Raw genomic sequence first — 27,950 nt, forward strand, 5'->3', positions numbered from 1 at the left:
CATTTGATAGCTGAAGGACACTGGACATTGGCAACTATCAGGGAATGGGATTGCCTTTAAATCTTTTTAGATGTTATAAACTGTTTTGAGATGGTTTTCAAATGTTTTGAATATGTGATTTTTAAAAACACCTTTAATTGTATCATTTTAACCTTTTGGTGTTTACCGCTCTGGGCTCCATTGGGAGGAAGGGTGGAAGAGAAATTTAGGAACAAAATAAATAAACTCAAAACTTTGGAATTAGTCTGCCACAAACTGGAAGCTAATGCAGATGATTTGGATACCAGTGCTATTTATTCCAGGAAGACCACAACTCACTGGATGGAGCACCTGCTTTGCAGGCAGAACATCCCTGGCATTTCCAGTTCAAAAAGGTTCAAAGTGCAGGAGAGTCCTAGAGAATCACTGCCAGTCAGAGAGAGCAACGCTAGTCCAGATTGATCAATGACTTGGTTGGGGAAGGCTGTAGCTCAATGCATCTGCTCTGCATGCAGAAGGTCCCAAGTTCCAACCCTGGTATCTCTAGGTGGAGCTGGGAAACCTCCCTAGCCTGAAGTCCTGAATACCTGCTGCCAGTCAGTGTAGACAACACTAAGCTAAGTGAGCCAATGGACTGACTTGGTATAAGGCATCGTCCTAAATTCCTGGTGTTACATTCCTCTAATCTGCCAGCTCCAGCTGACATCCTGGCAGCCACATTCTGGGCCAACAGATGCTCCCAAAATGTATTTGAAGGCAGAGAGTCTCATGCGGTGACTCTCTGGGTGAAGGGCTGTGAGTCACATCTTTGCAACCCAATGGTGAGTGAAGAAACTGAAAGAGGAGTTCATAAAAGAATGCTGCCCTACGAAACATCTTCCAAGACAACAATGCCCATTTACACCACAAAGAACTTATAACCCACCTGTTCTCAGCAACCAGAAACATCATAACCAGACACTGGAGAGACCTGTCAGGAGTAAGCATGGACCAATGGTACCAAATAGTATGGGAAACAGCCCTACTAGAAAAATTAACTAATAAACTGAAACTGACACGGGGACAAACAGAAGAAGACGCCTTCACCCCGGTATGGCTCCCCTTTATCACATACACAGCCCAACAGGACAACGACAATAATCCACCAACAGCATACAAATCAATATGGCTAACCTGATCCAAAACACCCACCCACCTCACTCACACACGAAAACAAAGATCACCACAGCCAATCACAAGCAAACAATCACACCCTAAGCCAACCCCAACCTCTCTCACCACCAAAGGAACACAAGTGAACAACACAAGCAACGCTGACACCAAACTCTACATACATTAAACATAATAGAAACACCGCCACCCGACCCCACCCCCATCCATCCTCCCTCTCCCCACCCCCCCTTTCTTTTTTCTTTCAGTTTTCTTCTCCCCCTAATGCCTCAACAAATGAAACGGATTTGTAAAAACGTTACATGGAAGAAGAAGAAAAAAAAAAAAAAAAACGAGGCACTACACTTCTGTAAAACAAGAAAATCCTTAATAAAAAATATTTAAAAAAAAAAAAGAACTTCCTCCCTGGGAAAAAAAAAAGAATGCTGCAATAATAGCTGCTTAATTTTAAGTGGGCTGTTATCCTTTTTGAGAAGAGTAAGAAGAAAAGCCATTATGCAGAAGGACACCAGAAGGGGGACCAAAGGAGTGCACTGTTAACATGTGCCAGCCATAAACGGTAAGAGCTTTACCAAATCTACCTGCCAGGATCAGGAAGTGATAAAAAGAGCCCCCTTGGAGAGGAGAAAAAATATTTGCAGACACCTTTAGTGTTGTTCGGATAAGAAGACCCTCCTGGAAGAGGACAGTGGAAAAACAGTAGATCTTTCACTCACAAAACAAAAATAGAGGGTTTACCCCTTGCTGCAGGCAAAGCACAAGAACTGGCTACCTGTGGAGACTTCACAGCTGCAAGGCTGACATTTGAACAGGGTTTTAAAGGAAAGTGTAAGAGCAGAGCATTTAAGCAAAACCTTAAGGTTAAACCATTTGGATGCAGTTGTTCAGATTTCAACAGCAGCTTGTGTGAGGAACATTTCATAGGAACACTGGAAGCTGCTTCAAGCTGAGACACTTTATTGCTCTATGCTGCATAGGCTCAGTATCGTCTACACTCACTGGCAGTGGCTGTCTGGGGTTTCAGGCGAGAGGAAGGTGTCTTTCCCAGTCCTGTCTGAAGATGCTGAGGACTGAACCTGGAATCTTTTGTATGCAAAAAGGATGCTCTAACATTCAGCTATATCTCCCCCCTCCAAAAACACACCACTATTGAGATTCCAGAGGGAGTGAACAAGTAGAGAGGGATATACAGAACTGCACTTTTCAATTGAGCAGTAGACAATAGATAAAGCAGTGAAAAGTTGAAAGAGCTGGTCACAAAACTCTTTGAATTTTAAAATGGATATTTTGCATCCAGGCACCTGTCCAGACACATCTCCCTGGCTGGATAAGGTCTGTAGTCACCCTGTTCAAAGGCCATCTGGATTCCCCAAAAGAGGCTTGTGAAACTAAATTGGACACATCTGTAGACACACACAAAATTAAGCCACGTGCTGGTGAGAGGCAACCTTTGACATCATTTGTCACTTTGCATTTCTTTCTACATATTGGTTTGCACTGAGGGGTTCCCTCCTCCTCCCCACACAGTAAGTTACTGTAAGTACCTTTTAACTGCAGAACAAAGTCTTCCTGCCAAAACAGCCCCCTGGAAAAAGGCACTTTCCTGGGATATTTTTCACTTTCCAAGAACTGAATAATGTCAGAAACAAGAAGCTATAAACTTTCATCTAGCCTCTCCCTCAACTGTGCTTCTCAGAAAAAAAAATGTGGAGGGGGGGAGTTAAGTCAAATGGGAAAATCTTTGACAAAAACTGCTGGTAGCCCATTTGCCACGTGAGATGGGGGGAGGGATTGGTGATGTGATTGGCTGGAATCACCTAGGTGAAGATTCATTCTCAATCACCTTTGCCATCAGGAATGTCCTCGCTTAGCCAAATCTGATGAGCTACATCACAGCATGACATTCTCACGTTTTGCTAAGTGATCTCTGATTGGCTAGGAACGCTCTAGGAAGGAGAAAGAAAGTTCAATAGGCACACACATACCCCAAATTGTTCAAGAACAGAAGAAGAAAGGTGGAAATAAAGCAACAGCAAAAAGGTATTAAAGAGGTTCATAGCTCTCCCAAAGCTATAGTGTTGAGAGAAAACTGCCCAATGAAACTGATTATCAGTTTCAGCCTTAAAATGCTGAAGTCGACAACCCTTTTCCAGTGTTACATCTCTTAAAAGGAGTATATCCTATATGTGACAGGCTCATCAAAAAGTGTTGGGTGTTTTGGACTGTGGTCTTTGCAAAAATTACTAAAATGACTGGACAGCAACTACTGTAATCTCCAGATTAAGCGTTTTTCAGAGCAACAACAGGGTTTGCCATTTCAGACCTCTACTTGGTTATATTCTTGCAGCTGCCCAGCTAGTTTGTTGTTCAATATTGGAAGGACCTAAATGGCACTAAAATAGCTAATTGGTATAAGATGACTTGATGAGTTGCTTTGATGGAGGAATTAACAAATAACCTACGTTTGGCTAAAGGAACAAAATATGAAGAGTCTAATTAGCATATTGGTGATCTTTTGAGGTTTTTGCAACCAAAAGTGAAACAGAGACATATTCCAGTAGCAAACAAAGCTTTCTGGCTGCTATGAACATGGTGGTCTTTAATTGTTATACCTTCTGATGGGATGTACTGACAAGATTAATGGTTTTGGTGGGTTTTTGTTTTACTTTAGACTCTCACTGTATCCCTCTACAAGATGAGGAGGGGATTTTTTTGTACTATTAAAATTGTGATATTAAAAATATATATTTAAAACACACATGCGGAGTGCAGCTCCTAACAGCAAGCTCACTCACAGCGTATTGCGAATAACGATTCTGCCTTTGGAGATGAAACAAAAGAATTGGAATCTGCGAAAAGTCTTGCTTTCTCAGCACAATGTTTTTTTTTGGGGGGGGTCTTTTCTTTTTTTTCAGACAGTTGTGAAGGAAGCAGCTGTGATGACACCCCTCCAGAGTGGGTCTTTCGGAATGCTGGAGCGGGTGATGGAAAGCGAGCGGCGCTAATCCCGGGATCCACACCACATATGCATTATTTTTCCAAGACGAAAAGCCAATTTCATAGGGCCGTAAATCAACGGCCATAAAAATTAGCACTTTTGAGCACACAGAGCTGCTGCCAGGTACAAGATCTCAACTCTTTGAATACACAGACCACAAACTCAAGGAATGCAGTGTGTGAAAAACCCACACATTTGAAGAAGAAGGAGGAGGAGGAGGAGGAGGAGGAGGAGGAGGAGGAGGAGGAGGAGGGGAAGAAGAAACAGCAGGGAGAGGGATGCAAAGTGCACCACCCAGGGAGGACAACTGTGAAGACGGCACTACGAGAAAAAAGGCGAGAGCAGAAGCATTCCCATCCAATGCTGGTGCCAGTGTGTGCCCAAGAAGGCCCTGCTCACTGATACGGACATCCTCATCATTCTTATTCTTATCATTTCATTTATGAATCACTTCCCATGAGGCAGTGTTATATAACTATTGGCCATGATGACTGGGGGTCTTAGGAGCCAACAGCATCTGGGGGGCTGCAAGTCCCCTACCCTGGTCTACAGACCAGTCGTGATCACTGTCCAAGGCATTTGGGTAGCTGCCCTTCTCATTAGGCAAGTTGTGGAATGAGGGGATTGGATGTGATGCATGGAATCCAGCCTCAGGCCCTGTCTGCACTATACATTAAAAGCAATATCATGCCACTTTAAAAACTTGCAAATTAACTGCCATGGCTTCTCCCAAAGAATCCTGGGAACTGGAGTTCATTAGGAGCACTGAGAGTTGTTAGGAAACCCCACATCCCCCCCCCCCCCCGAGCTGCAGTTCCCAGAGTGGTTTAATGGTCAGTCTCCCTTCCTAGGGAACTCTGGGAACTGTAGCTCTGGGAACGGAATACGGGGTCTCTTGACAACTCCCAGCACCTTAACAAACTATAGTTCCCAGGAACTTTGGGAGAAGCCATGACTGTTAAATTGCAGTCATACTGCTTTAAATGTGTAGTGCAAATGGAGCCTTAGTATGTTTAAAATAGGCCCAGTGAAATCAGTGTATCGCTAAGAATGATAGTTGGTTAGAGCATGGTGCTGATAATGGCAAGGTTGCAGGTTCAATCACCGTATGGAGCAGCTGCATATTTCTGCATTGCAGGGGGTGGAATAGATGACCCTCAAGGACCCTTCCAACTCTACTGTTCTATGATTCTACTAGGATCCATCCCAGTGGTTTGTTCAGAATAAACCCACTGAATTTCATAGAGGCAACTAGTCTTAAGTCCATTTATTTCAGTGGGTTTACTCCAGCCCCTTGTGTTTACTTTAACTCTGGACAGCAGAATATCTCCATATTTAAGTGTTATTTGGAGCTCTTTATTTTTGGCTCCTGCTCTGACACACGACCGATTATGTAATAACATACCAAAGAATAAAAGATTTATATTTATTAATATTCATCACCTGTTTTTGTTTAGATGCACTTATGCAATGAAGCTCTCCTTTTCCACCCTCTGCTCAAACACAAAAGAGTTACGGCGAGGATTGCTGGCTTACAGTTCCACCTCCGCATCTTGGATGTCTACAAGAAGACATCCTGTAGAGGCAAAATTACCCAGCAAGGACTCCAGAACCTCCATGCCTCCTGCTGTTTGAAATGGCAGCCCGAGGGCCAAGTGAGCTTAATGGCACATCAAGGCTGAAACAGGCACTCCAAGCCAAACCTTTGGCAAATCCAAAAGGCATTCACAGCCAAAGCAGCCAAGCCAATTTGTCCACTGGGAAATCGGAGGACATTCTTGGACGAGCAACTTGAGGGACAAAGCCCTGGCAGAGGAAAGAGCTGGGCAACAATATTCTGTTTCTTGGCATAGGTCTGGGCTCGCGCTTGTGGGAAAGGAAGCAGGGAGGACTGGCGGCCTGGTCACAATAAGAGATTGGCTCCTGTTGCCTAAAAGATAAGGAGGAAGCTGGAAGGAACTAGAACTTTCCATGTGAAAAGGCAACAAGCTCAACATACTGTGGCTGCCCGTCCTAACCCACCATCCAGAGCAGAACGTTCCGGGAGGTTACAGAAGTGCCAAATAAAGCAGTCACTTAAAACAGCTGTATCAACAACAGGATAGGAAAAGGCTGTGGCTCAGGAGTAGAGCACATGCCTGGCATGCAGAAGGTCCCAGGTTCAAACCCCGGCATCTCCAGGTGGGGCTCTGAGAGACACTTGCATGAAACCCTAGAGAGCTGCTGCCAGTCAGTGTCAACAATAATCAGCTAGTGGGACCAAGTGTCTGACTCAGTAGAAGACTGCTTCCAATGGTCCTGTTTTAGGGAGTAATTACTGAATCATGCCACTGTGACCCTTTCCTAAAGTAGCTTTCCTAAAGTGTGGAGTCCAATATATTTGCCTCTGTGCTTACAACAGGATGGTCCAATGACAGTTTACCGCAAACAGAGCTTTTTACAAGCGCAACATCAACAAAAAACGCAGTGGTCGTGCAAATATGACCTTTGTCATTAAAAACAAAAATTAAACCATAATTGCTAGGACTCTTGCTATTTTTCTAGAAAAACTGGTGTCGAAACTCTCCATGAAATCACACTTGTAATGGCAATGACACCCACCGGAGAGGTGCGGGAACTGAATTCCGGTGAGTTCCAGCAGGGAAAAAAACACCAGCCAGCACTCAATGGGCAATATTCTGATGCCTCAAGTGTCAGAATTCAGGAGGCTTTGGGCTCCTTTGGGAAGAGTCAGTGTAGAGCAGGCCGGCCCTTCAGGGCAAAAGGGGCATTGTTCCGCCAACCTCAGCAGGACCTCAGCCAGCCCATCTGCCTTCTTACAATCAGCCCAGGGGGCAGCCCTGCCTGTCAGTTACCTCCTCCTTACTCTCAGAATAGCCCTTGTGGGACTCAGCAGGGAGAAGGCAAATGGGGCCTAAGCTAGAATGTGTTGGTTCTGCCTGTCCTGGCGTCACCTACTGTTAGCCTCCCTGCTTTCCACCCTACCAGTCCCAATGGGCACCAGACAACACTGAGTTAGGACATTAGAGTCAGGCCAAACAGACCCCACTCAGCCCTAAAGTTCACTGAGTGATTTTGGGCCAGCCCAAGCCTGTGAACATGGGATTCGGCTGGCACCTTTTGCGCCTCCCCTACTCGCGGGGAAACCCAGTTTCGGGAATCCGGAGCAACGTGGGGTGAGCGGTGCGGTGCTTCGAATTGATTGCTTTTTCCACGGAGCGAAGCCACATAGCTGTTGCCGGAGAGCGCTGACTTTTTCCTGTGGACAATTTGATCTTAAAGCAACTACCCGTGAGTAGAGTGAAGAATTGTATTTTTAAACATCTTAATTTGGCACCGAAACGGGGAGGTTCAAAACAGGAAGTCCGCCTTCCCCTTTTGTAAATAGACTGAAGCAAAGAGGCTGCAAGCTAAAGTCTTGGAAAGCCTACTGTGAAGGACTAAATCTCCATCGGTAAAAAATATTAAATCCCCCTTGGAAGCAGGAGAAGAGGGGGGGAGTTTTGGACTGTATATGCTTGCAGGAGAGAGTGAAGGAAGTTAAAATACCACTGCTCCGAACCTGGAAACGGGCTGCTAGTAAGACTGACGTCTTTTGGAATGCTCATTGACCGTGACTAGAACGTTCACTGACAGTTAGTTAAATAAGAGTAATACATTGTTTCCAATGTCTCCGTCTGCGTTTAAAAAGGAGTAAAAGTAACTGAAAATTGAAACTAACTTTATTGTTTGAACTGTGTCTAAAAGGACTAATACAAATAGAAACTGTTTCCCTCTAGAGGAAGCTTTTGAAACTGTTACAAGAGCTGATCTGGGGGAATTTCCAGCTGCAAGATAAAAAGCTGTGAGACTCTGGGACTGACCTTGAATCGGTTAAGAATGTCAATAGAAGAGGCCTTAGCGGTCGCATTAAGTAAGATAAGTAACTCACTGGAACAGCTTAACAAGAAAGTGGATGTGGTAACTACCAAAATTGATCATTTGGGACAAAAAGTGAACATCAATACAGAAACTATTCAGAAATTGATACAGGAATCTACTTTGACATGGCAAACTGCAGAGAAGGCTAGGGAGAAAGTTGTTGCCATTGAACCTAAAGTAACACAGTTGGAGAGAGAGAGAGAGTCCCAGCCTTACAGATGCAATTTGATGACCATAAGTCGATGCCTTCTACGACTGAATTTAAAGAAAATCAGATTTTGAGGGTTAGAGCCCTACTTGAACTGGAGAAGGAGAGTTTGATGGATTTCAACACGCAGGAATTTGCTGATTTTGGGGATTTGGACTTGGGTCAAGAAGAGATTAAAATTGTGAGGGCCTTCAGACTTGGAAGAGGAGGGAAAAAAGAGAAGAAAAAAATAAGAGACTGTTGGAACTACCAGAAGAACCTAGAAGAACAACAGTCAATAGTGGAAATTTTGAAAGACGTCCCGAAATATCTTTTGGATTTTGGGTTTAACTACGGAGATTTGGTTGCCCTGTTGAGAAGGAACAAAATCATCTCTAGGTGGGAGTTTCCCTGAGATCTACTCTTCAGCCTCAAAGGAAGGAAAATAAAAATAAGATCATTAGAAGACAAAGTAAAGTGCATGTATAAATATGAAGAAGACTTCCAGAAGGGACTTGGAAAAGAGTTAAGAGCATCGTACAGAAGATTACCAGGTTGATGAACTATATGGAATTGGCGGAAATGACTGGCAGAATCCGAGACCAGGGAGAAGAGACGGTGGAAGAAGATTGGAAAAAGTTTAAAGACTATTTATAGAAATATTGTAAAATTGACGAATGTTGGGAAAATGTTGGAATGAAGTTATATGGCTTTAGTAGAAATGTTATAAGGAATTAAGTATAGATAGATTATTAGAGTATTAGGGAAAAATAAGGTTAGAATATGTTAAGATAAATATAGGACAGAAAACAGAGAAAGATGGAAAGGAATTGCTGAAACAATTAACAGAAGTGGAATACAAAAAGGGAGGTGCGAGGAGGTCGTTGAAACAAGTAAATGAAAGATATGACATTGAATTTGTATGATGTGTGTTAAATTGTCTTTGTTTTGTTTTGTTTAGCTTATTGTGTTAGTGTTGTGTAATGTTTTTATATTGTATTGTTTTTTGTGTTTTTTCTTTCCTTTTTTGTAGTGTTTAAAAGTAATAAATATTATTTATTTTTTAAAAAAAGATTTTGGGCCAGCCCATTTCTCCCCGGCTCATTTTCCTCACAGGAGCTGTTGTGAGGATAAAACGGAACAGGGGTGAGGGGGGCTGTACTAGTTCTAAGGTCCTTGGCGAAAGCTTGGAATTAAAATGCTAATTAACAACAACAACAAAGCAGCGCTCAAGAGGGTTCCCCCCTGCCAGAATCTCTTAACAGTTGGCTAGATGATTCCCCCATAAGTTTCCTACTTTCAGACCCTTCCTTATACTCCATTCATTTATGGACCAAGGAAAAGGGTCTGCAGTCAGGAAAACATTTGCAGGGTAAGTGGGTGAGAAGACAACGCTCTTTTCCCTATGCACCCAGAGATGTGGTGCAGCAGCAAGGGCCATTCCTATCTCAGAAAGCCATCTAGCTGGAGCCCTCCCTCGTCCCCACTACCCACGGAGTCAAACTTCAAAGTCTGGTCTGAAAGAAATCCTTATGTTTCATTGTGTGCCTCTATGCGCCCGTCTGCTAAACCTTGCAGGTGACCTGACAGCCTCATTTTACCAGATTCAGAAAACAGGCAGGACGAGCTGCAAGCCTGCTTTCGGGAGGGAGGCACCGGCTCAGTGCCGTGTCTATGGTCTTCATATCCAGCCAAGAGCACTCGCTGTGAAGACTCACTCACCATCCTGGGTGATTTAAATAGCAATGAAATGTATATTTTCTGAGAACTGGGACAAAACACTTCTCCAGCAGGGAGGAGGGGGGTCCCATAAAACCTGCTACCTGTGTGCTGTCTGCTTTGCGCTTTTCGGCATATATGGAGACATCCAAACGCCACAAGGCAGGCTGGCCGTCAAGGGTGATGGGGAGAGCAGATGGGGAGATGGAAAGCACAATTTTATTTTATTTAAAAAAAACAATGCTCTCCAGGCTTGGCTTGCACCAACACAAGGATCTGTCAAGCCACTGCTAAGGAGCCAGAGAGGAGGTGTGGGTGTTAAAGGGGTATAAAACATAATATCCAGAGAAGCAGGAAAAGGTCAATCCGCCAGTATTGCTGCAGAGTATTTCATTTCAGCTTTCAGGCTGTGCAAGCTGATCTTTGGAAAGAAAGCAAGTGAATGCCCATGTGTCAGCTGAGATGTTTCCTGCCACTGTTTACATCTTGGGGGTAGGGAGAAGAGAGAGGGAGAGCGGGGGGGGGGGGGAGGAAAAGAGGCCCAGTGCTGGCTTAATAGAAGCTACAAATCATAGATGAGCACTGTTTTTAATTGCCAGGAATGTTTTGAGTTTTATCCTACCCGGGCCAATGCAATTAGCAGGTATCTTACAGGAAGCACAGTGTTGCATTGCGCAATTTAGGTTAATTAAATGAGAGCCCAATTAAAGGTGGCTTAATTAAATGGCAATTAAATAAATTGCAACTAATTGCTTTTTAATCCCCCTTCATAGCTGAAAGTGAACAAATCAGCCTAACAAGTTGCAGAATAATTTTTGCCCGAGTTTTGCTTGTTCATTTAATGCAACCCTATGAAAATCTTTTGAAGAATCCTTCAGATGTACATGGACAGAGACCACCTCCCCCCCCCGCCCCCACCAAAAATAAATAAATGGTGAAACTGACTTGACACCATTTTCAGCAGAGTTCACTGCAGGCCACAATTCCCATCATGCTATGCTGCCCTATTTCAACTTGCAAACTACAATTCTATCAAATATCACAAAATAGTGTGCAAGCTTCAAGCTCTCCAGAACTCTTGAACATCTTCCTAGCTCAGTTTATAATCTAGCCAGATGAAGAATTCTGGAGAACTCAAATGCTTGCTGGTTATTTTGTAACATGGGGTTCGGGATTTTAATCTCAGCTAGCAAGGCTACCTTAACTTTTTGTGTATATATCACCTCAGTGTTTCTTACAAATGGATGAGGATTATCATTTCCATATCGTTCACAATGCTGCACTGAAGCCACTATTTAGGGTGCTCTGCCCCCCGCCCATTTGTCCAGTGCAAATAATAGTAGTGCCGGCAGGGGCAGGGGGCAGATGTAGGCAAGCAACTGTAGAGAATGGCGGCCTCTTAGAAAAGCAATTTTGCAAGCAGCTGCTATGGCAGCTCATGGTTCTTTAAAAGAGATATAAGTGATGGCCACTCCCGCTTCCAATATCTTAAGAATCCTGGAAAGAACAAAGGCCTCATTTGCGAAACTGACCGTACTTTTGCAAGGGGCAAAGACTAGGCAACAAGAGACACAAAACCACGCAATGGGGGAATGAATCTTTCTGATCAAAGAATAAAATTAAGCCAGGGAAGATTTCAAATTTTTGACATTGCTCTCATCAGCTTTTCCATCTGTCCTTGAGCACCGAGAGATAGCAAAATACTATTTGGAATAAGAAGAATATTTAAAACACAATATAAATATTGTTGACACTGCCTGTGATATCTCACTCACCAGGGCAAACGTGTTTCATTAATCTTCCCATGCCCTTTTATGCAGGATATCTTATCTTGGGATCACTCCTGAGCTCATTCCATAGGACATCACAAAGCTACAGTTACGCCAATAAAATATGGATTAAGCATTATTAATATTTAACTGATGGACCCAAAGCATGTTCCTAGGGGGTTGGATTTCTGCTTGAATTTTGCTCAGTTCAGAACAGAGGCACTCATCCTCACCCCAATTCTACCTGTGGTACCCAAAATTTGGATCTCTGTTTTGTTTTTGAATATTTGGAAGAGATGTGACAAGTGGATGCATTTCTGCCGGAATATTTTAATTGTACTTTTATCATTAGGTAGCTTTTATTTTGTTGTGATCTGCCCCAGGATAACTTATTATGAGGAGTGCTATAGAAATTCTATAAATAAATTGCGAACACATGTATATAAAAGCAGATCCTGTACATCAAAGCACTTGCAGAAGCCCAAACATTTTGCCATGAAGAATTGATTTCTGGTTTGTTGGTCAGTGTAACCAATGTATGATTTCTGTGATTCACTGCATGCTTGTTCTAAGTGCTGTATGATGGATAGATGGGTGGATAAATGGATGCAAATGGATTAAAGGGCAGATTGGTGGGTGGGTACATACATACACAAAGAGAGATTTATGGATATAAAACTTATTCACAAAAAGTTCAGTTTATGCCACAATCTACTCAGTTCCAAATACACGTGCATGTCAGAAAGCACTCCCCAATCCCACCTGTGCTGCCCAGGGGAGCTTATATCAGTACTTAGAACACATGCATTGCATCCAGAAGTCCAATCTTTGGAATTTCCAGATTAAAAAACATTGGTTCTCAGGTTTGGGGGCCCAACAAAATCCCCAGCCAGAGGTCCTTGAGGTTTCCTGTCCAGCAGAGCAATTGTATCAAAAATATCAAACTAAGAGCATCAGAAGTTGCTGTAAACGCAAGCCTCCATCATCATTCTAGCAACCATTCCCAGAAAGTATCCAAACATTTGCATCTGCAATTTTCCCTGGCCTTCATATAATTCATAAAATAAACACAGATGACTTGAAGCAAAGGCACAGAATCTGGTTTTCCCCCAATGAAAGGTTTTCATGAGCTTGTCAAACATAACTGGTCAAATAGTGCAAGCGGGAATTCCCAAAAGACAATTTCATGATGGCTGTTACTAAGGGGTGCAGGTTCCTTCCAAGATTTTCAAAGGAACCAGAAAAAATAATGCAAGAAACTGAATCTTCTAAGAGGGTGCTGGGGGGTGGGGGTGGCCAAATTAGCATTCTGAAAGAAAGTATTGAACAAACCCAGGCTTTACAACTGGAAAACAAAATATGTGGATTTCTACATATTTTGGATTCCCCCCCCCCTTATTTGGGCAGTAATTAAGCACATTTGCAATAACACTCACAAAAACGGAGTCTGTTATCTTTGCTGTGTTTTACTTCCCACTTTTATATTGTATTATTTTACTGACAGGAGAGTGTGCAATTCAAACTGTCAAAACATTGCGATAATTATTATAAACTGTTAGGCCACAAATCATCGGCAATCCCCTGTTAAAATAAACATGGGGAAATGATCATATAATCAAGCCCCCACCTGTTTTCAATATCCAACTCCTTTCAGGGGAGTCGCCGTTTCTCTCCTTGTTCGGTTTTTGAAAACACAGCCATCACCACTCTGTCAGCAACTGGTGCATCAGGGGGCCAAGCCTGGGCCCCTGAGAGATGTCCCTGGGTCTCCCTAGCTGCCAAACTCAGAGGCAAAACAGCGGAGGTATGGAGAAAGTGGTGTTTTTGGCAACAGATCTCACTGGCTGGCCGATATTGGAATGGTGTCCATTCCCCAAGATCAATTTCATTGGTACAGGGAAATCTAAAGGGAACTCTTGTTGCAGCAGCCATTAAGCTCAGATCACCGTATATTTAATAGCACCAGACTTCTTCCCCACCTCCCACCCCCCCAAAAATGAATCATTGGAACTGCCATTTACACCTCACTGTGTTACAATTCCCAACCACCTTGACAAACTATGGTTCCTGGGATTATTCTGGAGAAGCCTTGGCTGCACACACACACCATACATTTAAGGGACATGGTTGTTATATGAAACAACGGACTGCCATCAGCTGAGCCACTGCAAAGGAGAGCCTCTGGGTGTCTGTGACAAAAATGGAATTGGGGTGGTGAGGCTGAAATCAGAGTGAGACCAGAGGCATGTGCAAAAATCCCTTTTTCTATGCCACTATTAAAGAAACAGGCAGCCTAGCATCTTCCTTTGCATCTGGGCCAGTCTGCATAGCACCTTTGCTACTCACAGAGGCAACAGGAACTGGTCAGGGCTTCTCTTGAGCCTGGGCTCCATCTTACAATTTATTTTGAATGCTTAAGTTTCAGCCTCGGAACAAGAGAAGTAATTCCAAAGAAGAAGATGCATCTGGGCATGTGCAAAGTATCATAAGATGCCCCACCAGTACAGGCAGGCATGGACACACACGCTGGATTTCTATTGACCCTAACATTTCTAGTGCAAATAATGGAAAAATTTACAGTACTAAAAGTCTTTTCCCAAAAAAGAAAAAAGGAAAAAAAAGGCATCAGTTTGTTTTTGTCAGCCATATTTAACAACAAAGGAAGGTTGTTGCTCCTTTTCAATGGTGGAACAGGCTCACACTCACATCGAAAAAGATAAGCAAAAAAGAGGTTTTGTAGTACCTTAAATATGAAACATGGGCAGACCACAGTTCATATTAGCAGATGCAAAAGTATTACGCTGAGTATAAATGGTTGGAACGGTGAGGTCAGAGCAAAATGCAATGCAGAAAGCAAAGTGATAATAATGTAAACAGTAGTCATCCACAAAACAGTTGCTGGTGATAACACAGGCACCCTGACATTGTATCTTTCTGATGCCACCAGACTCCCTGCAAGAGTCTCACACAGCTGCCCCTCTGGAAAGAGTTAACAGAGAGAATTGTTTCAGGATGGGCCCCTGCTGGGGCCAAGTCTGCCATCCAGCCAGGCATTGCGGCGACTCACCAAGGTGCTGCAATCCATCACAGCAACGCTGCGAGCAAACTCAATGCAAAAAGTCAAAGTGAACCCAGCAGAAGCCTCTTGGTGACACGCCTTTTGCAATTGCTGCTGCAGTCAGAGCCCATGATGGAGAGTAGCACCGTTAAATAACACTGAGTGCAGACGTGCTGGAAAGGGACCCATCAACATTCATGAAGTATTGACCTTCAAGTCTCCACCTCTCATGAGTTATGGGCCCTCTCCGACCACCCCACCCACCCGCCCTTCTGCACTCCCCCACTGGTGTATATAAATTGAGGCAATGATTTATTTGCATCCAGCAAGGAAAAACAAGTGGGATATTTTACATATTTATATCATAAGATAAACCGATACTTAAGCTGATCAAAGTGAGCGGAAGATCTGGAGGCGATTACTGCGGCTATTTGTTTAACAGAGGTCACATTGCACATGGAGTAGGCAAATCGGCAGAGGGCCTGCGGAGCATCTGTTCGGCAGTCTGGGAGAAGGACAGAGACAGCAAAGGCCAGATCCAAAGCCAGAGCAAAGGGGAAAGCTGGGGCCAGAACTTTGGGGCTCAGCAGCCAAAGGACCTCAGCTGAGCCCAACCCTCAGGTCTCTTGAATCACAGGCAAAGGAGCGGACCATGCTGCCATGTTTACACCCAGGGCAAACTACTTGCCAGTCTTGCCCAGGAGTGAGTAACCTGTGGCCCTCAGCCTAGTCACCCACAGGTAGCAGGGAGAGAGAGAGAGAGAGAAAGGGGTGGCAGAAAGAGAAAAAGGGGAGGCCTCACCTTGTTTTGGCTCCAACCCTGCTCACTAGTTGCTGTCGATAGGCCTCTCCTCCATGAATTTGTCCCATCCCCCTTTAAAGCCATTTAGGTTGATGGTCATCACTGCCTCCTGTGGCAGTGAGTTCCATAGTTTAGCTATGCACCACATGAAGTATTTTCTTTTGCCTATCATGAATCTTCCAGCATTATGCTGCATTGGCTATCCATGAGTTCCAGTGTTATGACAGAGGGATAAAAACTTTCCTCTGTCCACTTTCTCCACGCTATGAATAATTTTTATGAACTTTTATCAGGTCGCTTCTTACTTAACTTTTCACGAAACTAAAAAGTCCCAAACACTGCAAGCTTTCCTTGTAGGGGAGTAGCTCCATCCCCTTGGTCATTTAGATTGCCCTTTTCTGAACGTTTCCCAGCTCTACATTATCCTTTTTGAGGTGAGGCGACCAGAAGTGCACACAGTATTCCAAATGATTTGTAAGACTCACATGCCTCAGTCTCAAACTCCTGTGAACCTGGGCCAGTGGTGGCAGTTCCCAAACAGGGGAGACAGCAGTACTAGATAGAAGCAAGGGGAGCCTAAGTAGAAGAGCCTCACTGGACCAGAAGAAGGTGGGTTCACTCTATTCCAGCATCCTGTTTCCCCACTGGCTAATCAGTGCCTCCTGCTGATACGCAGGTGTGCAGCAAACTCCCACTGCCTGTGCCACTTTTAGGGCACTTGAGATGCAAGGCTGGCTATCCACTGCCTTACTCCAAACCATTCTTGCATTCAGCTGCCGCCCTTTGTTGATATGCTTGCCCCTGAGCCTTTGAGCCTGCCACTTAACATTACTCAACAGTCAATGAGCCACTTAACAGGCGGCTAATGAAATGCACAAGAAATTAAGCAGATCGTTCATTGTCAACCGCTCATCCCCCAGAGGGCACACAGTCAGATTTCGCTGGTCAATCAGGAGAAACAAATGGGCTTATTCCCATTCATGCCGCTAACAGATTAGGCTCTAGAAAAACAAACTTTAGAGGGTCCAAGGCTTGTGAAGGTGGAGAGAGAAGCAAAGATGGCACAGCCAAGTAGAATAAAGAGCAACAACCACCCCCAAACATAGATATGTAAGATTACACAGCCACCATTTCTCAGTAACCAGTGCACCCTCAAGTGTACATGGGTGTTTTTTAAAAGTAATTATTTTGATTCCCAGGTTGAGAGTCTGAACTTCAGCCTGTACAATGAGATAATGGAGAAAAATCAAATTTAGGGATCATATCAACCTTTGAACCATACTGGGAATGGAATCAAAGTATAAACATTCATTAATAACAGGTTCAAACTCTAAATAACTCTTTCAACAGAAATCAGCCCAAACAAACAAGATAATGAAATAATGAAGGGCGGGGAGAGAACAGTCTTCTTGCTTCACTGAACTTTAGACAAGCTTTTCATATTAACTCTGGGGGTGCTAATCACAGGCTGGGGAATTCAAAATGGACCTTACTTTCACTCTGCTCATATCTGGCCACAATCTGGCCATTCTGCCTCTCCAAGGTACCAGCAGCTCATTCCTTGCTCACTTCTTACCCAGTGTAGTCTAGGTGTGGGGAACCTTTGGCCCTCCAGATGTTGCTGAACTATAAATCCCAACGGCCAGGGATGATGGGAGTTGCATTTCAGAGGTTCGGGAGGGTCAAAAGTTCCCGACACTCAACGTAACTGAGGGGTGTCCTGCTGGCCACATAGTCCAGCTTTTAACCAGCAAGCTGAGCCAGTTCCAAAACAAGACCAGAAGCTTCCAATGACACATAAGCCAATGGAAATAGCATGTTTTTATGTGCTTTGTTTCCATCTCCTAAGCTTGACTTGATTGCACTGTGTTTCCCCTCCTATACACAACATCTCAGCTCAATAATCAACATTAACACACTTAACAATTTGTATGAGCCTCACCTCCAACTACTATGTTAGGGTTGGGGGGACTGGATCTGGCCTGGTGACTGGATTCATATCTCCCTGCCCCCAACCCCAAGGGCCAAATAGGTTGGCTGGGCTGTGGCTGTCACCTTGGCCCCTTTCCTCAAGGTGTCAGGGTTATTTTCGGGAAAGTGGGTTGCTGGCATTCCTGCCCTTTGACCAAAGGCTTGAAGAGCCCCGCCATGACAACCAATAATGCTCTGCTGGCATTTAGCTTTAACTCTTCAGGGCCAGCAGTGTTTTTCAGGGGAAGCCCAAGTCTGCTTGCCGGTAGCCGGAGGGAACTTGTAGGTCAGCAGAGGAGCTAGTATTTTGCTCTTTTTGATTTGCAAACCTTAGGAGGGAGATCATCTCAAGCTATTGGTGGCTGGTCATGTCTGGTGATCAGGTCTCCAGACCCAACACATGAAGTTGGCCAAAGGAGACAGAGGGAACAAAAATAACAGGAAAGTGTATGACTTTCTCTCAGAGACTTCGAGGATACTTCTTCAATGCAAAAATAATAAAAAACAAATAAAAGCAAAAGACGGAACACATTCAGTAAGAGCATAAGAAGAACCTGCTGGATCAGGCCAAGGGCCCACCCAGTCCAGCATCCTGTTCTCACAGCGGCCAACCAGATGCCTCTGGGGAACCCTCAAGCAGGATCTGAGCAGTAGAGCACTCTCTCCTCCTGTAGTTTCCAGCAATTGGTATTCAGAAACATTACAGTTTCTGACTGTGGAGGCAGAGCACAGCCAGTCGATAGCCCTTTCCCCCATGAATTTGTTTAATCCTCTTTTAAAGCCGTCTAAGTTGGTCGCCATCAATGCCTCATGTGGGAGTGAGTTCCATCGTTTAACACAACACACTACTGCAGTTTAGCACACTTGTCTGCCCCCTCTTTCTAACACAGCATAGCCCCGGGGGCTTCAAAGGCTCAGTGCGCTTACGTAAATAAGCTTTCCTAATGTGCAAACAACACCAAGGCAATAGCAGTGGGATTAATACCCAAGACTTCTAGAAAGTGAATGTTTCCAGTTCCTTTGTTTTGGCTTCCAATGGAGATTTCAGAAGAGGAAAAGAAGTGTTTGGGTTGGTTGTGTGAGTGAAGGTTTGGCCAGCAGCAGCAGCAGCATATGGAGAGAATGAAATCAGCAAATTACAACACACCAGTAAAACAAGTGTATGCCTGGCCTGGATGGAGAACACAATTGTTGCAGGCTCAAATATTTGCTGTGGGTGGGTGGGTGGGTGTGCACGCGTGCGCGCGCGCACACACACACAATGTGTCAACATTTGGAGTCACTCATCCTTTTGTGCATACTGCATAAAACAACATTTAAGATGCTTCCTCTTGTGGTCCTTTCAATGCTGAAGAGTCTCCTGCTCTGTTTGCACAGTTTAAACTAAACAACACCTGTACAGGCTGCTTGTACCACGTAAGATGTGGGATTTGGGGAAATTTTAATTTTAAAATGTGTACGTTGCACCTGGTAGCTTGGCATCAAAGCACCCCTTTTGCAAGCCAATGAAGCACAGAGCAAAAGTTTACTGCTTCCCCCGCTGCCCAAAGAAATGAAGCTGTGCAGCCCTCAGCTTCATTAAGTGAGAGCGAAAAGGGATGGAGCTAAGTCGTAAATAGTAGCAGGAGGAGAGACACATTAGGCATCTCAGGCAAAGAAGAACAGACATGTTTTCGACCGAGATTTGAAGAGAGATAAAGGCGGAGGCCGTTCCAGATGGCAGGAGGAGCCGCCACCGCCAAGAGGCAAACATGTGAGGGCTGGGCAGCTGCCTGATGCCAAACACATGGTCACCTGCTGTTGGGATGGGGAAAGGGCCAAACCAAGGAAACAGAAGGGTTAATGGAAGCCAGGGCTCTCTGGAGGAACCTGCCTGCAATGCTGGGGAGGGGCTCCAAGCATGTCCTGCTTTGGCCCCAAGGAGATTCAGGTCCAGCCCTTTGCTCTTTCTTCCCCCTGATCTGATGTGTCTTGCTCTCGCCAGCCAGGAGGAGGGCAAGAGGGTGGGGGCAATGCAGAGGCCTGTGTTTTGAACACCAAGATTCCACTTCAGTAGGGATGGGCAATTATTTTCAAATTTAACTTATCCCCATTTCCTACACTTCCACTCTAAAGTTTAGTTGTCCACATTTCCACATCAGTTTGCAGATCTTAAAGAAAGCCCTCATAAAAATTCAGCAGTATTTTAGTGCCAAGTTCTCTTAATAAACACATTTTTGCATGCCGTTTTGCCTAGCACAGACATTTTTGCAAAGCAACTTCCCCTTATATAATGCAGTTTTTGAATGTTATTTTCAATGATACATACATTTTGATGCACACATTACTCTAGCACAGGGGTCAGCAACCTTTTTCAGCCATGGGCCAGTCCACCGTCCCTCAGACCATGTGGTGGGCCGGACTATATTTTTTTTGGGGGGGGGGGGAATGAACAAATTCTTATGCCCCACAAATATCCCACAGATGCATTTTAAATAAAAGCACACATTCTACTCATGTAAAAACACGCTGATTCCCAGACTGTCCATAGGCCAGATTGATAAGACGATTGGGCCACATCCAGCCCACGGGCCTTAGGTTGCCTACCCATGCTCTAGCATTTGGATGGAGAAGTGTGTTGCAAAATTCGGAGGAGTTGTTAATTCTGATAGATGGCTGTGTTTCAGTTTGTGCACTGTATCAGAAAGTGCAAATTAGGCACGTTCACCTTTAAATGTGAACCAAAATGAATTTCTTCCCCCATCCCTCCTCTTTCATACTCCCCCTCCCCTCACAGCAACCTTTTCCCTCTCGGCCTTTCTGCACAACTGCTCTCAAGGCTGCGAGTCTACAGAAAGGAGGAGGCTGAACAACAGCCAAGCTGCCCAGTATAAGCCAGAAGGAAAAGCAGCATTTGGATCAAGGGAACTGCAGATTTTGATGGTAGGTGCACCATGCCCTGGACAATAGGTTCAGATGCAACCATCTTCTGAAACGATTAGAATATCCACAAGCTGTCTGTACGGGTCTCACCTGAGCATGGGAAGCAGCCACAACTCAGTGGCAGACACCATGGCTCCTAGATCCAATCCCTGGCACCTCCAGTTAGAGACTCTCAGGTAACCTGGCTGGAAATGATGCCTCTCTCCCTGGGTCCTCAGAAAGCCTCTGCTGACCACAGCAGACAATGGCTGGGTAATCAGGCTGATGGCAGGTCCTGCTTGAAGGCTTTCCATTAGGGTATTAGGCTGGCCACTGGATGCTGGACTACCTGTAGATGAGCCCCCTTTGGCCTGATCCGGCTTCAAGACTCTTCCGGGGAGGACTTTGGTAATATGATGCCCTGAGCAAGGACAATTCCCCCCATATAAAAAATAAGTTGTTTATCATGATTATGATTCTGCACCCTGTGCAGGGGAACCACCTACACTGCCTTAAATCTAGCACTGACTCTTACACTCTTATGATTTAGCTCACTATTTTAATGCAAAATTCTTAGGAAGAGCAGCACAAGCCTTCCATGTTTTTCTTTCCTCTGGAGGGAGGCTCACACAAGGGACACCGGGCTTTGTATGCTAACACAAACCCCACCACAAGCCAGCTGAATCCCCCACGAAAGATGTGAAAATTTCACATCATCTGCACCAAGGCCATGTGAATTTTCTTCCCCCATCAGATCCCCAAGCAACTCCTTGCTCTGGGAAAGGAGATTCCTTTTTTGCAAAAGGGACCCATCAAGCAGGTGGTTTTGCCTCTTCCTATTCATTCCCCTGCATTCATTTAGAGCATTCGGCTTCCTCTTCAGGAAAGGGTGGAGAGAGGTAACTGCAGCCATCTGTCTCCTCTCAGGCCACTCCATTCCAGGCAGCAGCAGCAAGAGCAGCAAGAGCAGCAGGTGGGGATCTTGCGTGCAGAGCACGGGCAGTCAGAAAGGGCCCCCGGGGAAGGCTTGGAAAGGAGAGCAAACAAAACCTTTTCTGCTCTCAGGTTTGGAAGAGCACAGAGGGAGGCTGATGTCAAAAGCTGATGGTGGGGTGGGGGAGTGCCTGTTTCCTTGCCAGCCGTTGTTGTCAAGACCCAGATTGCTCTGCAAGCAAACACACCCAGCGCCAAGACACTGCTTCTCGCGCCCAGCTTGTCATGTTTGGGTTGAAGTCCTTTTCTTGACAAGAATGAGAGGCTCTTGCACACCCAACCCAAACCCACCCTCAGGACAGATGCTGACTCACATCTGGATGCAGCCCCTGAGCTGGGGGGTCACAAGGAGGCCCTGCCCTTTGCTCAAAGCTCTCTCCAAGCGGCACATTATCAGATCAGGAAAGGCTGGCCAAGATGGCAAGGCAAAGGACTGGCTGCCATGGCTGCTGCAGCAACATTAAACTGCTATTAACGCTTTCTAATCTGAAGGGGGAAGGGGGAGGCCTCCTTGGAGCCACTCACAGCTGTCTCTGATTAACATTTAGTGCATTTAGATGTCATTCCCATTTAAAATCCTGTAGCCATCTCTCAAGTCCCTTTGGAAGGTGCTGACACAATTGTGTGAAAACTTAAAAGCCCATAAACAAACTCATCTATCACCTGCTTCATGACTAATGGGTGTCCACAACAGAAACTCAGCTAAGAAAATGGACTCAGCTTTGCAAATAGCGCATCCTGAAGACAGCACCATGCTCAAACACATTCAGATTTATGTCTCACTTCAGATACCTAAACTAGAACTGCAATCGCCACACACCAGTGGTGGTGGGAATTTTGCAGGCTCTTGAAGGTGCAAGGCCAGCCAGCAAATGCTCCTGCAGAGTTCCCACCAAACAAGGCTTCAGCGGGAGACATTTCCCGGGGATTATGGCCCTGTGCCCTCCCCCTTTTATTAGTTTTCAGCTTTTACATGCCAAGTGTACATTATTGTGGGAAAACAACCCGTAAACTCATGTTGGTTTCCAAGATGCTTGCATATTCAACGGCTCAATCAGACTTGAAAGAATCAGAAAACTGCAAAATCAGGATTTACAGATTCAACCATTTCATTGTCAGGTTCTACACTTAAGCAGGAAGAACCAACTGCACCAACATAAGATGGGGGCACCTGGCTTGCCAGTAGTACATGGGGAAAGGATCTAGGGGTCTGGTAGACCACAAGCTTAACCTGAACCAACCGTGTGATGCAGCGTGCGGAGGGGGGGAGGGGCGACCCCTAATGCTATTCTAGACTGCATTAACAGAAGTCTAGTGTCCAGAACAAGAGAAGAAATAGTCCCACTCAATTCTGCCGTGGTCAGACCACACTTGGAGTACTGTGTCCAGTTCTGGCCAGCACAATTTAAGAAGGATATTGACAAGCTGGAACATGTACAGAGAAGGGCAACCAAGATAACAAAGGGTCTGGAAACCAAGCCTTATGAGGAACGGTTGAGGGAGTTGGGTATGTTCAGTCTGGATAAGACGAGACTAAGAGGAGATATGATTGGCATATTGGATGGCCATCTGTCATGTATGATCTAGCTGAGATTCCTGCATTGCAGGGAGTCCCTTCCAGCTCTACAATTCTATGATTCGTTCTGAATCTAACTTCAATGGGACACTATTTTGCAACTGGTTCCAGCTGATGGGGGGGGCTGTCCTGAAAAAATCCTGAAAGCCTAAAAGTCTGCCCAGCATCTGGTCTAGAACCTCTGATCTATGATGCCCCCCCCCCATCCCAAACTGTCAATCTGCACATGCTCAAAAGCACTTTCTTCTTCAGTACTGCTTTGCACTCTGTGGTCTGCATCAATATTGTGATCTGAGCCTCAATGTGAGCAGTAGGTCCTGGGGGGGAATCTAACATTCTAAAGAGCAAGCAGTGCTAGGCGGGTCTCTCTGCAAAGTCTGGGTCAGCATTAAAGCAAGAGAAAAGGTGGGGGAAGGAAGCCGTTTTGCGGCAGGACAATCCAAGCATGTCAACTTTATTTCCCAGGAAACAGGAAGCTAGTTAGAAATACCAGCCAGATGGGACCACCAGGCAAAAGAAAGGGGGGGGGGACACATGGCTCAAAACCAACCAAAGAACTTTGGGGCTGCAAGTTTGACTTCCTTCAGTCTCAGTCATGTTGTGCATCCAAACCAATCAAGAATTTGGACTTTTTTAATAAAAGAGAGAGTTAAAAAGGTAACTATCCCAACAAGCTCACATAATTAAGTCCTCCTCGGCTCTGTTTACCCTGACCCCTTTATAAGCCCTTAGCACAGAGCCAGAGAACACAGCCAGCCCAAGTGGATGGGAAAACAGGAACATAAAAGAAAATGTATCTAGACTGCAGCCTCCCAAAATTGACTGGAAATGACTTACTCCATAGTCCTCATCATCCATCACAATTCCCTAAGAATGGCCATAATTCTATGACCCTATCAAGTTGCAGGGTCTGGGAGAAGGGGCAGGCAGTCAAGTGGCACACAAGCAGATGCATGGTCCAAAAGAGGCAGAAGCCAAATTCTAGAGCAGCAAGCAAGGGACAGAGGGACCAGTGGTGGGTATGTCTAGAGCTTGGTGAGCATGGATTGGCCTGTGGGGCCAAGCTGGAAGAAAAAATGCTCAGGCAGGCTGGTTCTGCAGTCTTGGAGGTTCAGCAGGAACAGCACATGTGGGTAGCACCAGAAGGAAGGTGACAGAGCCTAGCCGAAGGTCCACTGGTGCCTTGTGGATACCATTTGTCTAATCCTCTTTGAAAGGCACTCAAGTTGGTGGCCATCACTACTGTACATCCTGTGGAAGCATATTCCATAGTTTTAGGAAAGAGCTGGTTATAAATACTAGGAAGGGAGGGAGGGAGGGAACTACTTCAGTGCTACCTTTACTTGGGATTAAGCCAGGAACCATCATTATTACTTGTGCTCACCACAGCCCGCCCAGTCCGCCGGTAATTCATATCTTGAGCTTTTTTAAAACAACAGTTCTTAGCCTAGAGAGGCACAAAGCCATCCAGAGAGGGGAAAGGTAATTTCTCAGACCAGTTGTCATTTCTGGAAAGGATTACATAGGCGCAGAGGTACAGCAACCAGCTATGACGCATTGACAAATAAGACTCTGCTCACGCCACACATCGTTTCATCGCCCATCCAAAAAAACCATTATCACAACACAACTGCCATCTTATCAGCTTTTAATATGCAACCATTGAAAATCTTTTGCATGCTACATAATCATTAGGTATGCACTATAATGTGATTTGCCGCCCCCGCATTCATGAGAAACCGTAAAATCTGATGAAATTTCCACCATGACTAAACCATGAAATGGATTCATTTTGCCCTCTCCACATGTACACAGGCTTGGGGTGCGTGCCCATGCAAAAAGGAAAAGGAAATAAAAAGCAGAAATCTAAACAAACTTTCTGAAGGTTTACTAGAATAACTGGAAAAGGCTTGTTCTTCGGCCACTGCAAATCTTAGACCGCACTTCGGATCAAATGCCTCTGAGTCCAGCACTGCAGGTGAACGGGTCAGAGAGGCAGCCTACTTAAATACATGCTCTGGTGTTCCTGCACCTTGTTTCCTCAATGTACAAAGTTAGGAACTATTTTTAAAAAATATATATATTTGCTGATTAAAGATAGAAAAAATGGAGCGAATAGACTTTATTATCACAGTGCCATTCTGTATACAGCGGTGCCTCGCAAGACGAAAAGAATCCGTTCCGCGAGTCTCTTCGTCTTGCGGTTTTTTCATCTTGCGAAGCAACCCTATTAGCGGATTAGCGCTATTAGCGGCTATTAGCGGCAAAGCGGCAAAGCGGCTAAGCAGCTATTAGCTGCTTAGCGGCTTAGAAAAAGGGGGGGGGAGCGAAAAAAATCGCAAGACTCGCAAGACGTTTTCGTCTTGCAAAGCAAGCCCATAGGGAAATTTGTCTTGCGAAGCGCCTCGAAAAACGGAAAACCCTTTCGTCTAGCGGGTTTTTCGTCTTGCGGGGCACCACTGTACCACCAAAGCAGCATACTAAAAGCAATTGGACTGGCCAAATTAAAAAGATGTGAAAGCAGAGTGAACCAGCACGAACTACAGGGGAGTGCATCATTCCACATTGTGGAGCGGCACTGGAGAAAGCCCTCTCCACGCAAGCCCATTAAGCTGGCTTCTGCAGGTGGAGGTGTTATGCTAGCAAAACATATGCAGCTTCTGATTCACTAAGAGCGGCGTTGCTATTCCTCTCTCCTTTGTAAGGGTAACAGTCTCAAAAGAGCCTCTCCTGCAGACCTCAACCAAGCAGGCTCATAACAAGACAGAGAACCAGATCGCAAGCTGTTTAAGGCCTTAAAGGTCAAAACCTTGAATGGAACCTGGAAGACAATCAGTAACCAACACATCAAAAGAGCTCTGCTTCAGGGTTTCATCTTGCGCTCCAAACTCAAAAAACAGAGTTAAGCATGTTTAAACTAGGTGACTTAACTAGACCCACCAAATTTTGTGTTGCATTGTGGCTCTTTGAGTACAAACCTCAGGGCCAGTGGCAGATCTTGGGGGTCTCAAATTTCAGCAGCACCCTGTGCAACACCTAAATTTGGTGCCCATTGCAAATCATACTTGCGCCCTCCCCCCCAGCGGCACCCCCGAGGCTTTGCATCCAGTGTAACCGAACTAGTTGCACTCCCCTAAATCCTCCTCTGCCAGGGCCTGTTTGTACAATCACTGGACATGTGACAGTTGCAGGAAAAGGCTCCATCTGATGTGATAACTCTCCCTAGCCCACTGCAAGCCATCCGTGTCTTCTCCACCACTAGGCAGAGGGTGCAGTTTAGAGGGCCTGTAGAGAAGCAGTAGAAAAACTAGGCCCCTAACTAGTGCCAAAATCTGTGTGGGGGACAGGAGATAGGCCATGAACTGGAGCCAACCATATTAATAGGCTTTTCCTGTGCACATCCAACATGCACCTGTTTCCTTCACCCTGAACACCCAATCTCCCCACCAACCAATTCATTTCACTTCATATTTGTACTCTGCTTTTCTTCGTCTGAAAGGAAACCCAAAGCTTCTGACAACCAGATCAAAACAATCAACACAAAACAACCACAAATAGACACAAAAGGTACAACCAGTATGGACCCAACATGCATATCTAAACAAATTCCATATTAGGAATCATTAGGAAAGAAATCGAAAATAAATCTGTCAGTATCATAATGCCATTATACAAATGGTGTGACCACATTTGGAAAGCTGTGTACGGTTCTGGCCATCTCACCCTGAAAAGGATATTGTCGAGTTGGAAACCAAAATGACCAGGGGGATGGAGCAGCTCTCCTAGGAAGAAAGGTTGCAGTGTTTGGGACTTTCTAGTTTAGAGAAAAGGCAAGTAAGAAGTGACATGAAAGAAGTGCATAAAATTATGCATGGCACAGAGAAAGTGGATAGAGAAACGTTTTTCTCCCTCTCTTGTAACACTAGAACTCATGGACATACAGCGAAGCTGAATGTTTGAAGATTCAGGGCAGATAAAACAGACAAAATACTTCTACAGGCAATGCATAGTTAAACTAAGGAACTCACTCCCACAGGAGGCCGTGATGACCATCAACTTAGATGGCTTTAAAAGAGGATGAGACAAATTTACAAAGGAGAAGGCTATCAATCGCTACTAGCCAGGATGGCTATTATTTTGCCTTCACAGTCTGAGGCAGCAATGCTTCTGAATACCAGTTGCTGGAGATCACAGGAGGAGAGAGGACTCTTGTGCTCAGGTCCTGCTTAAGGGTTTCCCACAGGCATCTAGTTGGCCACTGTGGAAGGGGACACTGGACTAGAAGGGCCATTGGTCTGATCCAGCAGGCATCTATACTTATTTTTTAAAAGTACACAATTGTTAATGCTAATTTGCTTCCTTTCTTCTGGTGATGCATTTCCACTCAAAGCATCTCTCCCCAAAACTCCCACCGGATCAAGCTTAATGCAAACAGAATCAAGAGCCGTTAAAACCATCTGGAGAGGTCTCAAGTCTCCCACATGACCACCACCACAGCCACAACAAATAGCCTCACTTGACTCCCCAGAGGCCTCTCCTCTCCCTGCAAGGGAGACCTCACTGAGAGAAGCCTGCCACACTCGTAAATCTACCTGCCTCAAATATGGCTCCTTCTGAGATGCACAGCTGGAATTTATGGTTTCTAAGGAATGGGGAGGGGGGGATACATTTATACTAGGAAAATGTGGCTGTCCCATTAGCCTGTTTCAAAGCTTTGTAATGGAAAACATGCACTTAACAAAAGCAGCATGGGGGAAGAGACAAGAGCGGAAATCAAAAACAGAGACCACCCGGAGTGCGTTGCCAAACCTCAAAATAGAAAATAATGATTGTCGTATCTGGGCGGGACAAAGGTGGAGCCTTTGGGGTCAGGGTCAAGAGTGGGTCTGGGAGTTGAGCAAGGGGG

General features: G+C 45.1%; 1 protein-coding gene across 4 annotated transcripts in view; it reads right to left on the minus strand.

The window, feature by feature from the left end:
* The window catches only part of ZNF469 (zinc finger protein 469), a 270,551-nt gene that overhangs the window by 236,543 nt on the left and 6,058 nt on the right, over positions 1–27,950 (minus strand). The window contains exon 1 of one of the 4 annotated variants that reach the window (XM_081872032.1): positions 13,371–13,389. The exons of the other annotated variants lie outside the window; for them this stretch is intronic. The gene's annotated coding sequence lies outside the window, so the exon portion shown is untranslated. Of the gene's footprint in view, positions 1–13,370; positions 13,390–27,950 lie in introns of those variants that run through there. 4 annotated transcript variants of the gene reach the window in all.

This window comes from Podarcis erhardii (genome assembly GCF_964252035.2).
Source record: "Podarcis erhardii genome assembly, chromosome: 7".
In the NCBI taxonomy this organism is placed as follows: domain Eukaryota; kingdom Metazoa; phylum Chordata; class Lepidosauria; order Squamata; family Lacertidae; genus Podarcis; species Podarcis erhardii.